Source organism: Ambystoma mexicanum, chromosome 5p, assembly GCF_040938575.1.
Source record: "Ambystoma mexicanum isolate Mex_15411 chromosome 5p, UKY_AmexF1_1, whole genome shotgun sequence".
Lineage (NCBI taxonomy): Eukaryota > Metazoa > Chordata > Amphibia > Caudata > Ambystomatidae > Ambystoma > Ambystoma mexicanum.
In genome coordinates this window covers 1,053,650,561-1,053,663,543 of record NC_090930.1, presented here as the reverse complement: position 1 = coordinate 1,053,663,543, position 12,983 = coordinate 1,053,650,561, and the positions used below count along the sequence as shown (strand labels likewise).

The following is a 12,983-nucleotide window of genomic DNA, read 5'->3' as shown; positions in this document are numbered from 1 at the left end:
GATGGGGCAGTAGTTGGTGGAGATGTTGGGGTCTAGGGATGAGTCATTTTTGTGACTTCTTGTATCGTGGCTGGTCTGAATTCAAATAGTTTGTCCGGAGTCGGTAGGGGTGAATGTGGGTTGGGGAAATTGGTAGGGATGATTTGGCTTTCTTGGCTTTCTTGTCGACAATTTTACTTTGTCGTATCGATTAGTACCTTTTGGATGTTGGTGCACTAAAGGGAGTCCTTATGGCAGTTTTCTGGAAGGGGCACACGGTGTTCAAGTTCACGCAGGATGGAAAAAAGTTTTTTTGAGCCAGTTTCAGCTTTGGCTAAGCGCTCGTTGTAGGTGAGAATTTTAGCTTGGATGATGGCCTGTTTGTAAGTTTTGGCTGCACCAAGAAACTTGTTTTTGTTATCTTTTGATGGTGTAGTCGTCCATATGGTCTCTGCATTACGTTTGGTGGCTCGTAGGATTTTCAGGTCTAGGGTGTACCAGGATTTCAGGTGGGCTCTAGGTTTAGGTTTGCGGGTGCTTAATGGGGCGATTTGTCTATCGCTAGGAGGAGAGTTTGATTATATAACTCCATCATTTGGTTAGGGTCATGGTCTGATTGTTGATAGTTGGTGATAAGGTGGAGCATGGGGAGGATATTCTCTGGAGTGATGTTGCATGTGTTTCTGGATTGTGCGGCAGGGGCCAATTTCGGTGGGCCTTCGGCTGTGATGAATTTTTGGATGACGAAGGTGATATGGTTGTGGTCAGACAATGGGCAGGGGTGCATAGAGGTAATACTAGTGTTGCAGTTCTTATCTGCTAGCCAGTCTAATGTTTTACCTTTGTTGTGTGTCAGTAAGGTGATGCGTTGAGGGAAGCCTATTGATTCAATTGTGTTGGTTATGGTTTTGGGAATAGCATCTATGGGGTCATTTAAGCCTAGATTGAAGTCTCCCATAATAATAATTCTGGAAGACAGTTTGGCATTGTTGCACTACTGTGAGATGTCCTCATCTAGCAATAGTTTTGGGCCAGGTGGCCTATAAAGGATGTGGATGGTGAGTGATGCACTGTTAGCAAAGGAGATTTTTATGGATAGCGATTCTCCTGAGTGGAAGGAGGAATTGGGCAGTTCTCTTAGGGTCAGGTCCCTTTTGGCTATGAGTGCTACGCTTCCTGCTTTGGCTAGAGGTCTGTCTTTTCTGAGGATGATGTAGCCTTCAGGTATAGCTAGTTAAAGGGCTGGGCCAGCAGCTGCGTGCAACCATGTTTCTGTGACAGCTAAAATGTCAAGTTGGTTGGAGGTGATGAGGTCAGAGATGTTGAATGCGTGGGCTCGAAGTGATCTTGCATTGATTAGGCCTGCATGAATATTTGTTGAGGTGGGACACTTGTTGCTTACATTGCTTGCAGTGGGGATTGTGTAGGTTTTAAGGGTTTTGTTGAGGTATGTGGGTGCCTGGTTGTGTAAAGTGGTTGTTCTGATTCTGGAAGGACTGAGACATTTATTGAGTTATTGGTAGTAGGGTAGGTTGTGCGTGGTTTCGGTGAAGGGTCTACAGCAGGACTCGCTAAGGGGGGGTTGTTTGAAGTAGCTAGACAGGGGTCGCACATTGTATCAGCATTGGAATGCACTAGGCGAGGGTCACACATTGTATCAGCATTAAGATGCACTAGGCGAGGGTCGCCCATTTTATCAACATTGGGATGCACTAGGCGAGGGTCACACATTGTATCAACATTAGGATGCACTAGTCGAGAGTCACACATTGTATCAACATTAGAATGCACTAGGCGAGGGTCACACATTGTATCAGCATTGGGATGCACTAGACGAGGGTCACACATTGTATCAACATTAGGATGCACTAGGCGAGGGTCGCACCTTGTATCAGCCGTGGGATTTGCTAGTCAAAGGTACTGCCATTCAAGATTGGTGTGCTGCCAATGATCTTTGTCTGAATGCCAGCAAGAAAGAGATCCTCCTCATCGGCACACCTTCACCATCCTTTCCCCTCACTCTCTGGCCGGCCTCCATTGGCCCTCCTCCTACCCCCACCTGCGAGGCTAAGAACCTCAGGGTCACCTTTGACTCCACACTTTCCTTCTCCGTCCACATCTATGAAAAAAAAGTCAAACTTCCTACTGCACCTCCTCAGAGGTACTCTGCCTTTCCTCTCCTTCCCCCAGAAGCTCACTGTCTCCCAAGCTCTGGTTCTCTCTAGGTTGGACCAAAACCCAAGGCTTTCTGGTGCCTGGGTCCAAAATACCTTCAGCTATCCCTCCACAAATACCTCCCCTCTGGAGCACTTCGCTCTGCTACCTCCAACTACCTCAATGTCAGTTGTTTTTCAAAGAAAGGAGCTGGGGGTAAATCTCTGTCTTCGGCTGGGCCTCCCTCTGGAACAGCCTTCCTGCTACTCTAAAACTTGAGGAGAACCATCACCAGTTCCGGAAACACCTGAAGACCTTCCTCTTTGCTTCTGCCTTCGCTCCACCTCTCCCCTCCTGATCTGTTCTCTCTTGGCACCATGCACCTGGCCACCCTCTGTCCTCTGGGCCCAGGTACCTGCTCACCTTGCCACCCTCCCGCACTGCCTCTGGGCCATCCCTTGCACTGGGGTCTGTATCTGTACCCATACAGCCACCCCCCCCATTTTTTTTCTTCCGGAATTTATCAGATCTACCCTGTCTGCTGCCTTAAATCCAGCACTTGCCACTTGCTGGCTGCACTACTACTGTTTGTTGCCTTTATTATTTATTTATTTATTCATTGTTATTATTGATCTGTTTCTCCTTTTCTCCGCACTTTCCACTTCTCGCCCTTCCATGCACTTTTCCCCTCCCCCTCTCCCATGCACTTTCACGTTCTCAATGTCACTGGGCCTAGTAAGATCGCTATTTTGTTCTCCCCTGTTCCCCTCCCTTGCCATGTCGCACTCTGAAACACTTGTGTACGAGCACGATACAAATAAAATATCAATTCAATTCAATACTGTAAGGTAGTTACATTGAACCATGCTGAAAACATTGTAATATGGTGCCTTTACAATTTTTTCAGCATGGTTCAATCATTTTAGTTTCAGAGGGCTCCTGCAGGTGGGTCACATGGCTGTAGTCAGGGTTGGCAGTGGGGGAGTGCTTGTGTGCATAGCTATACATTGGTGTATTCCGAGCAAGTATGTTGTTTCTCTCAGTAGTTGCTGAATAGTTTCTGGTGGGGGGAGGTGGTGAGGGGGTGAGAGGATGAGCGGTAGGCCAGGGATGCGCTACGAGAGAAGGCTCTTTGCATTTTAATTTGCACGGCAAGGCGAGCACGTGCTGGCATGTTGCGGCCTGATGACCTAGCTGTAGACTCTCTATGAAGGTGGAGGTAAGTGTCAGGGGGTTTTGTGGAAGTAGTCTGTGTAGTGAGGAGCGTGTTCTCTCAGCCGCCATGACCAGAATCGGGTAGGCTTTACTTAGCGGTGGATGAGTTTGCAGTGCCGCTCAGAGGAAGATAGTTGGCTTTGGGGGGAGGGGGAGTTCAGGTGGTTAAATCATGGGCCATGCATAATTTCTGGATAATTAAACGCTTACCCGAAGGAACTTTCTGATTGTTGTTGGTTGGTGCATCTCTCCAGCCCTTCGTGGCCTGACAGGGCCAGACAGGCATGAGCCGTATTTGCGGCCTTCAGAGGGCCTTCAATTAAGAAACATTAGCACCTTAAAGCGAACATTGACGGTGCAGCCAGCCAATCAAAAAGCACACAAAACATCTGGTGCTGCATAGTATCTCATGGTTGTCTGATCTGCCTCCATCACTGCACCATGTGTCAAAGCATTTACTCTGTAGTGAAATCAAAATCATTTATCACATCAGCCACTGATTGACTGGCCCGTGCTCAGTGTTTTTATTTTCCCTCTAATTCTGATAAATGTGTATTGAGCCCTCTCTATGTGTTTGTTTTTTAGTTCCTATGTTTTTTCTCAGTACTATTTTGTGCTACTGTTCACTTACAACTTACTGGCCAAGATTTTGCACTTTATTAGTAAATAGTGAAGCGCAACATGCTTCTTTTCTTTGTTGGCCATCTTTAATTGGATATTTACTCACAGTATATACCCTCTTTTGAATTGTATGTACCCTCTTTTTAATTTAGCATGACAGAGGTGTGTCTAAAGCAAAACCTGCTTGATAAAACTAGTGTTGAATTACTTAATGTTCTTGGATTGTATAATGTGTGCTGCTGCCATTTAGTTAGTGTTTTGGCACTCTGGTATCTGCAAGGGAAGCGGGTTGGGTTTAGGTGGGAGGGGGAGAAGGAAAGTGCAAGGTTGCTTTGAGTTAATGGTAATGATTTATTATTTGTATAGCGATTTTTCTGTATATAGAACATATTTCCATATAATTATTACCCAACCAAAATTGGTACTCCTTTATCAACCTTGGAAGGATGAAAGGCTATGTTGGCCTTGCCAGGATTCAAACCTGCAACTCGACAATCACACACGGTTCGAAGCAGTGAGCACTCAACCTGCTAAGCTATGTTACCACTGATGCCTGCAAATTGGAAGTAACCGGCTCTGTGTACAGATAGGTCTCGCGGTGATTTGTGGTGAGGACATTTGAGGTATCTTCATCTTTTATGGAGCTTTTTGTTCGAATGGTGCGAGGTTGGATGGGCCGTGTAAAGGTGCAGCAGTAAGTCTCAGACACAATAGTGGCATGTTTTTGGGTATAAACCTTTATTTATTTATAAATAAAGGGTTGTAAAAATGCCTCTGTATCCTTAACACTAAGAGGGGTTCTCTACCCCAAAGAAAACGAGTGAAATTGTCAGGAAGTCCAAAACTGAAAAGTCTGTAACTGTTGTATCTCAAAACCTACCTCTGTTCCTAACACTAACAAGCCAAAGTAACTGTGCAGGGAGGATCTCTTCTCAAAGTAACAAGTGTTATTTTGTGTTTTCAACCAACAGAAACGTTCCCGGTCTCTCTGGTGGTATAAGGTGATGCAAAAGAATGTTCAATTCACATTCTGGGGTTGTGCAGCTTTCCCCTAGACTACTTCTCTTATGCCGCCCCCTTTAGGGCTGCTGAGCCCCTTTTCTCTTATATAAAATGTCACTGGGTAATTCACATGGTAATGCGTCTTGTGTTCATGCCGCATTATCGTAGCAACGTAGGATTCCTTTTGTCGGATCCAGGTTACTTTACCCGCTTGCTCTCAATCTCTCATGTGGCTGTCAGTCCAGATTGGCTATACTTTACACAGCTCGGTTCACTCTCCTGCCAAGCCAGTGTTTTCTCATGAACTATTTCTATCTCTTTCACAGAGATATTTTGTTTGGATTGCTTCTGCTCATTCATAAATTCACTTGAGGGTATCTTGCGAGATGAGCATTTATGACGTTGGTTGCCAGTTTGAAGATGATTTGTGATTAGGGCACATATGTGTAACATGTTAAGCTGTATTTTTTGATATGATATGATTTGAATATTTTTAAAAATGCTGATTTGTCTGTGTTTTTGGTTCCTTTTTATTGTTAAAGAGATATCATTAGGCTAAATTAATCATTTTATTCAAACTTCTCACACCATCTGACCAAGGTATACATGTTATGTTTTTCCATGGAGAAACATAGTTTAGGCGGTACAACGTCCTTTCATCGCCTGCATGTTCATCCCCAGGTGGGAAAGGGCAGATATGATATGATATATGGCATTTATAACGCGCCTATACACAAGTGTTTCAAGGCGCAAGATACAGGTTTGGGCAGGTAGGCAATAGCAAAAAATAACTGTGGGCGGGGGGCTTGGGTGGGGGGATTGGTGGGGGTTAGGGGTGAACCCCCCAAAAAAAACAACAAAAAAAACGATGAGTATTTTTTCGATGGAATGTGAACGTTAAAATGACAGGGGGTGAAATTACAGGCGATGAAATGACATGGGACCGTTTGGGCCAGCTTGGGCCATCTAAACATAGCACAGAGGGTGCGTTCATTTTACAGGCCCCATTTTCGGAAATTCCCAGGTTACCTTGTTCTTGAAGGTGACCTGAGCATTTCCAGGGGGCTGTGCTTCAGCGTAAATTATTATCTTGTCAGTCCCCTTGCCCAAATTAGTAAATGTATAACTGACTCCAGCTCCCATCACGCACGTGGGTGTTGGAAGAGCAATTCACAGTGATGTGCCCTCTAAGGGCCCTTCAGTATGAATGCAAATGCTTTAGTTTTAGCTATTAGGTGGCGCTGAAAGTGCTACCTTTAATTAATTCATGTATTTATTTATTACAGTTATAGCAGCGAAACTATTATCATTAAAATAAGAGCTTTAACATAAGAGCTTCAAAAAGGGGCATTGAATGAGGATCTCTAATGTTGTTCAATGCAGATGACATATGAGGATGGATTTGTGCTGTTTACCATTAATCTCTAAATCAAATATATATGATCTTCCTCCCATGTCCACGCATCTGCATCCTAAAACCACACCCCTCTTTGCACTCTTTACCTGCATTTGCATTGTGTGCTGAATTTGTCAGCCATTTTTAATTCCAAATTGGCGACCACCATGTATTAATGTTAATTAAAAGTTATTTGACATGTTCGATGCTTTAAAAAATATGTGCTACAGCTTTTGTGTAATGTCACATATTTTGATGTTTTTTGTATAAAAAATAATCAACTTAACGTTTGTCTGAAAATGTCCATTTACTGATTTGTGCATGTTGCTCTAGTGTTTGGTGATCTAGCGGTACCTGATTGGATGTTCAGTTAGCAATGGCATTGGGTCTGCAGTATGTGATTTTTCCCTACACATCAGCCATTTTCTTTCATCGTATCGACTGGGATTAGTGTCAGAACTGGGATACGTGGGATGCATTTTCCGGGGTCAGCAGTGTCCAGTCAGTAAGAGACACTGCCCTGGACGGTCCAGGCTGGACCAAACACTTTTCAGGAACTAAACGTGTCCAACTATGGAAAACAGGGAACAGAGTCATCGGGATAGGGCTATCGGGTCAACTCAAGGCCCTGTCAGCAGCGAGCACCAACCAGTGGAGCCGAGGACGACTGAGGTTCTGCTGCAGTCACTGCCTGTGTCGCTGCTGCCACCTTCCTTCACCTCCTCTCGAGTTGTGCATGCTTATTACTCAGACTTTGGTAGCAGCAATAATGAGGCAGTGCTAGGGGAGCACTGGAACCCGGGCAGTGCTAGTTGTCCAACTGGTCTGCCATGGAGGCAAATCCTGCAACTGGCAGCCGAGGACTCCTAGCCGTCGGGTCGCAGTCTGGGATATGAGTGCCAGGCTGCCGGTGGAAGCTGCTCCCCGTGTTGTGCCTGGTCCCGCACAGTCGCTGCCGGGGCTATAGCGGGTAGCCTGTGTGTATGGCGCAGGGGGCCCTGCAGGGCCATGCGTGGAGGAGGCCTCCCAGGAGGAGGTGGATAGCCATGGGCAGCGGCCAGTCAGAACAGCGGGCCGGAAGACTCTCCCACGTGCAGAGGGTGAGCCTTGGCCTGCGGGCCCATGATTTGGCTGGCCCGGCCGTGCCGACCAGCAGCCGACCAGCAGCGTGCAACTGCTACCGCTGAGCTACAACTTCAGTGAGAAGAATGGGCACAAATGGCGGGGTCTCTTCGTACCTGCGCTCAGGAAGGTGGGTTCCTTTGTGTCTGCCTTGCCCTCCAGTCCCCAGAGCGCTCTCGAGGCTTGTGCTTTGCACTGATTTATATTGTGCCCAACCAGGAAGGGGAAGACTCTGTTTCACAGTCTTCAGCCCCACAAGCAGACGAGCCTTGGGGAAGCCTGCGATATTCCAGACATGTTGTTAAGTGCTGCACCTGAAAGGCAACAAGGGTTGTGGAGAGTCATCCGAAGCTTCTTGACACACTGTTCTCTATGTCCAGGCCTTTCAGAGCAAATCTGACTGCTGGGAAGTTATATTTTTGTACATGGCGCATCCCTACCCCATTCTCGGCCCCTGTCTTCATCACATCCAGCTGCACACCAACCCCTAAGGTAATCAGACCAACGGTGTCCAAATTGGGGACATGATGCAGCTCTCACACTTCAATGTCTGGGCACCATATATTTCACTGAGGAATGCTGGGGAGGTGTGTCCTCCTGCCACGAGGTAATCACACCTAAAACAAGAGCAACACAGAAGGTTTTAAACATTGAACTTGGTGCTTCCACAGTGTGTTTGTTTCCTAAGGTTCAGTTTGTGTTTTATAGAAAAATGCTGTTGTTCATATCAATTGATGTGTATCTGCCCACTTTACAAAACAAACGTGATTTTAAGAAAAAAAAATCTGGCGGTAGCTAGCAATAGTTTAGTCGCCACCGTATGCCACAACCAATACCTGTCTTTTGTTGGCAAGTGCCCTCTTTTCAACAAGCAGTGTGAAAATTCCATCTGTAGTGGCATGACAATAAAATCGCATCCTCTCCTAAGTTTTCACACAAGCTGTGAACTTAAACAAGGACATAGAAATACCAACCTACACCCTCTATTCCCCCATCCACCTACCTTACCTCCTCTCTCTAGCCCCTCTCATCTCATCCTTCCTCTCACACTCTCACTTTATTTCTTACCTTCTCACTCTCACCCGTTTCACTCATATTTCCTCTTGCTCACCATCAATGCATCAATGGCACTATCTATCAATGGCTTCCTCCCTTGCTCTAATCCCCTTCTCATTCTCTTGCACACCTGCACACCCCTTATTGCATCCTTTTTATAAACATTGCACTCACCTCCTTGCACCCTGGGGTCTATAAATGCATAATGCAAAGAACAACAGTAAATGCCAAAACGACTGGCATTGCCAATGCGAGTTTGAAATGTTTGAAAAGCATTTCTGTCCGCATAGGGCATTGAAATGCAAGTGTGACAGCAGTGTGTTCTGCCACTGCTGTTACACTTCTGTCAACATACATTACAGGGTCACAAATGGCCCTGTCATGGTTGTGCCTCTGCCTCATCCCAATCCTGTACCGAATAGGCACAGGGGAATGTTTCTATTGTATGCGTATTTCAATGTGCATCCAGTTTATGGATTTGGGATGTGCATTAAAATTTGCAGAAATGCTGCCATCCTTGTGCCACTGTCCAAAGTGGTGAACTGGTTTCAACTCTTGAGACGCTAGCGCAGTGACTCTAGTCATTTGAAATCAGGGACGTGGGAGTGATTAATAACAGTGAAGCTGTTGTATGTCAACACATAGGGTTGAAAGTGAGTGGTTCTTGTTATTGGGCTGCTCATCGATAGATGCCTACTGTATAAGATTGTGGTTCTCAAAACCAGTAGGTTTGAAGAAAATTAAATAAAATCAGTGTGTATACAGTAAAGTTTACTATAGGAGTCACGGAAGGTTAATTATCTTGCTTAATGGTTACAAAAACAGTACAAATCCCATTCTTCGTTCATTCCTTTCGGAACTAACGAATCCAGTTTGTCGATCCAGTAGGCTTTGCGTTGTCCTCTTTGTCTTTTCATGTCTTGTTTCTAGTCTTGTGTAACCATAATCTCTAAAACCTGAAACTTGAGTTGAGTAATGCTGTGGCATTTTTCAGGGAACTTTCTTGCTACTGCTGAAGACATATTCATATTCCTGATACAGGATTTATGTTCATTCATTCTTATCTGGATCTTCCTTCCTGTTTCTTCTGCAAATTTTAATGCACATCCCAAATCCATAAACTGGATGCACATTGAAATACGCATACAATAGAAACATTCCCCTGTGCCTATTCGGTACAGGATTGGGATGAGGCAGAGGCACAACCATGACAGGGCCATTTGTGACCCTGTAATGTATGTTGACAGAAGTGTGACAGCAGTGGCAGAACAATATATGCTTCATGGGGATTGTATGCAGTATATAGCGTTTTCTGTAAGGCAGGTGGCGAAATATCTCAACTTAATCTTTTGTACTGTCCTTGGGTGAAACACAACTGCCCCTTTGATCACATTATTGCAGTTTTCGCATTGCCCATTTCAATGTGCATCATGTTTGTCGATTTGGGATGCGCATTGAAATTGGCAGAAATGAAGCCATCATTGTGCCACTGTGCAAAGGGGTGAATTGGGTTTCAACTTTTGAGACTCTAGCGTAGTGTTTAATTTGTCAGAAAGTAAGTGCCAGGGCCCAAATTGTTTCTAGCACAATTGTGACCCTGCGGGCGGGAAGTTCCCCACCATTACTGCCACCACCCACAGTTGCTACACACAGTGTTGACACATTTGGGGTTAAACTACAGCTTGCACCTGATCACTGGGGTTGATGGATGCTCTGGCTATCATTGCTTCATAATCAATCTGAGTCTGAGACAATAAGTGCCAGAGCTCAGAAATAAGTGCTGGGCTGAGCCCTGGCAAACATCCAACAAATGAACCACTGATCAAGCCCAATATGTTAATGTAGGCATTCATGTGTACCACTGCGCATAAAACAAGAATCCATAAATGGAGAACGGGCATAGCAGGGTCCTGTAATGTTGATAAATGGTGCCGGAAATCATAACATTGGGCTTCATTATAATTATGGCGGCAAGGTAACACCGGTAGCGCTACCAGAACCGTTGCTACCGTACTGCCATACTACAAGCTGTGCTCGCGGGTGCCTGTCAGCCCACCAGGTCTGACCTGGCGGGCAGAGCGGCACCCGAGAGCACAGCAAGTAGGATGCACCGGCACCGTTGTAAACGGTGCCGGTGCCTCTGACGTCCCCATTCCCATTGAGCCCTGTGGGGCTCAAATGGGAATGGGGATGGGGATGTACCGGTTCCAGCACCCGCGAAAGGGCAATTACCGCGTCTGGCAGGGCCAGAATACCCCGGTAATTGCGCATTTGCGGGTGCCGGACCCAGTTGTGAGTTTGGAGGTAGCCTTGTTTCTCAAACCTTATAATGAGGCCCATTGTTTTCAAGTGGCCTTTTTTTTAACTTAATTTCGAAAAATGCTTTATTCACGGGCATGACACCATGACAGCGCATTCCCTGCTTTGAAAACAATTCTAAAGATTACATTTCACTAGTCAACCAAATGCCATCAAATATATATACATATACATATAAAAGTGTTGACAGTTACACAGTAGCTCTGTGGATAAAAGACAGCCAACCCTGGAAAACGGAGAGGGTTTTACCCCCGAGTTGGCGGTGTTTATGTCTAGGGGCAGAATACGTGCTGTTCACGTTTTTGTCAATTTCTTGCCGTTCCTTTTCTAAATATTCTGTTGCGTGCAATACTTGGGGTTTTACTGATTTTCGGAGTCGTCGAACGTATTATCAGACGTCCTCTGGTAGCCTGCGACGCTGCCTCTCACATGGGACTTGCTCCTCTCTCCGGGCCACCCACCCTCTCCTTCGCGGGAAGCCCAGCCAGGAGTGGGCGCCACCCCGCAACCCGGGAAGCAGGAGAGCTTGTGAGCCACAGACACTGTTGCTAAGTAGAGGCTCCGAGGCTGTGGCCAGGCTCCGGCTCCAGAGCAGTAATAAAGTGCCCGCGCTCCAGTGTTGAGCTGGGCACCGCGACAGAAAGCAGGCGGCAGCGCGGGAAGCAGCCCTTCGTCGCCCACATAAGGAGATAGGACCATACCGCGGCGCCAGGTAAGCCCTTCTACTGGGCGCGTTTTATAAAGGAAGAAAGGCTGGGTAAGGCGGCGATAAGGCACTGCCTATCGTGGCCGGGGCTGGCCACTTCTGGTCATTCGCTGGAACGTTCGCGTGCATTATCTTGTGAATGCATTGCGCCCTCTCTTTATTACTGCACCATAGTGCCTGGTGACCGGCGCCCAGTGCGCCACTAAGCACTAGAAAGAAGGAACCAAAATGTGTAAAGTGGGAGGTCAATTTGCATTTTTCCCACATGAGGGTGGAGGCAGGCGGCATCGGGTGCCTTGTAGGTGCAGCCAACTGAAACACGCAAAAAAGAATACACTTAAATGGCTGGGACGTAAACTCATGATTGTATGTTTATTATGTCTGCGTGAAGGTGAGAAATAGTTTTGTCTCGTCAAATTGTCTCGTGACACCAGAGCAAAAATGATTCATGAGTTGCATTTGACTTGAGACTTGGGGCCAACGGGGTTCGGCATCCGCTGCACGGACACAGGGATGCCCTTCTCTCTGCAGAGGGATGACTGGTTCGGGGCATTCACAAATGACAGCCAGAAAGGCACGAATCGCCGACTTGAATGGGTCAATTGGCGCTTTCTACCCCTGGTTCTGCAGTCGGTGTGGGTGATAGATGCCCGGGCTTGAGCGTGGCACCTGCCCGTGCGCAGGGCTGCTCGTTTCCCTGTGGCTGCTGCCTCTCACAGCATCCTCCCCGAGGCTGCATACAGGTGTTACACTGATTTGGGCAGTCGCAGGGATGCGGATGGCTGGGCGTGTGGACATGGCCGGACTGTTAAGCAGCGTTCTTCGAAAGCAGGCGCGCGCGTGCCGTCTGGGAGCGCTTCCAAGAAAATGACGGGCACTCTCCTCGCAGTATGTCACTGTCACTGCATGCAGCCTCGCTTTCGTTTTTTTAAAAATATGTGACTTTTTCTTCGGTCGCCTGTCTCTACACAGGCAGAGTAGTTTGTAAAGGGTACTGTACCTGTCATTTTAGCACGCATAGACATTGATTTATGGATATTATAGTAATTATTGTATATCATTATTAGGCGGGTTCAGCGCTCGCTGCTGTGATCTGAGCGTGATCTGCAGGTACGAATCCCCGGCGAGGCTAACTCAGCCTTTCATCCTTCCGAGGTCGATAAATGAGTACCAGTTTCGGTCGGGTGATATTGTATGTAAATATTTGTTCTGTAAAACGCTTTGGATTAAGGCGCTATATAAATAACACGTCATTATCATTAGTATAGTAGTTGTTGCAATCTATTGCTATCATTATTATTGTAAATATTATTGGTAAAGAACAATTCCAAAAAAGGGGAAATACAGTGTTAGCCAGATGGACGAACGGTGTGCGAATGAACTAGGGTTCTGACCAGTAATTAATGATGTTTA

The 12,983-nt window shown here is 46.3% G+C and overlaps 1 protein-coding gene and 1 long non-coding RNA gene across 4 annotated transcripts in view; one reads left to right on the top strand and one right to left on the bottom strand.

The window, feature by feature from the left end:
* Window positions 1-12,983, bottom strand: part of LOC138481417 (uncharacterized) — a 272,771-nt gene that overhangs the window by 215,316 nt on the left and 44,472 nt on the right. The gene's annotated exons all lie outside the window — the stretch shown is intronic.
* Window positions 11,325-12,983, top strand: part of RNF182 (ring finger protein 182) — a 722,686-nt gene continuing 721,027 nt past the window's right edge. For all 3 annotated transcript variants that reach the window (XM_069613556.1, XM_069613555.1, XM_069613552.1), the window contains exon 1: window positions 11,325-11,576. The gene's annotated coding sequence lies outside the window, so the exon portion shown is untranslated. The remainder of the gene's footprint in view (window positions 11,577-12,983) is intronic.